Here is a 492-nt window from a genome sequence, read left to right as displayed (position 1 = left end):
TAAATTTATATTATTTGTACTAATACAGTAGGACCTCCATTATCCAAATTTTCAATTATCTGGATTGTTCAAAATAAACAAAATTTTTACGAATTTGCTGATTTGCACTTGGCGAATTACGACACTGTTCATGTATGTGATGGAATGCATAACTTTTTTTGTTTCTACAACGTCTCACCCGGCACAGTGGTCGTAAACTCTTAAATTTATTTTACGTAGTAATAAAAATATAACTTGACATACGTACAGTAGATCCCCCTATAAGATAGTAAATACGTTCTGTTCTTTATGAATCAATTTTGTAGGAATCATAGTTTACGGACTACGGCTGTTTGAAAGGTTTTCTTTCATAAAATTAATCGATTCTAAACTAATTCGACTCAACATTTCCAAAATACGTATATTTTTTTGAAAATAATCCGTATAAACTACGTTATAAACAAAAAATTGTAGGATTGCTTACCGAGTGTGTACCGTTCGACTACGCCCGTT

Source organism: Centruroides sculpturatus, unplaced genomic scaffold (genome assembly GCF_000671375.1).
Source record: "Centruroides sculpturatus isolate CEXI.00-Female unplaced genomic scaffold, Cexi_2.0 scaffold488, whole genome shotgun sequence".
Lineage (NCBI taxonomy): Eukaryota > Metazoa > Arthropoda > Arachnida > Scorpiones > Buthidae > Centruroides > Centruroides sculpturatus.
This window is presented reverse-complemented; position numbering follows the sequence as displayed.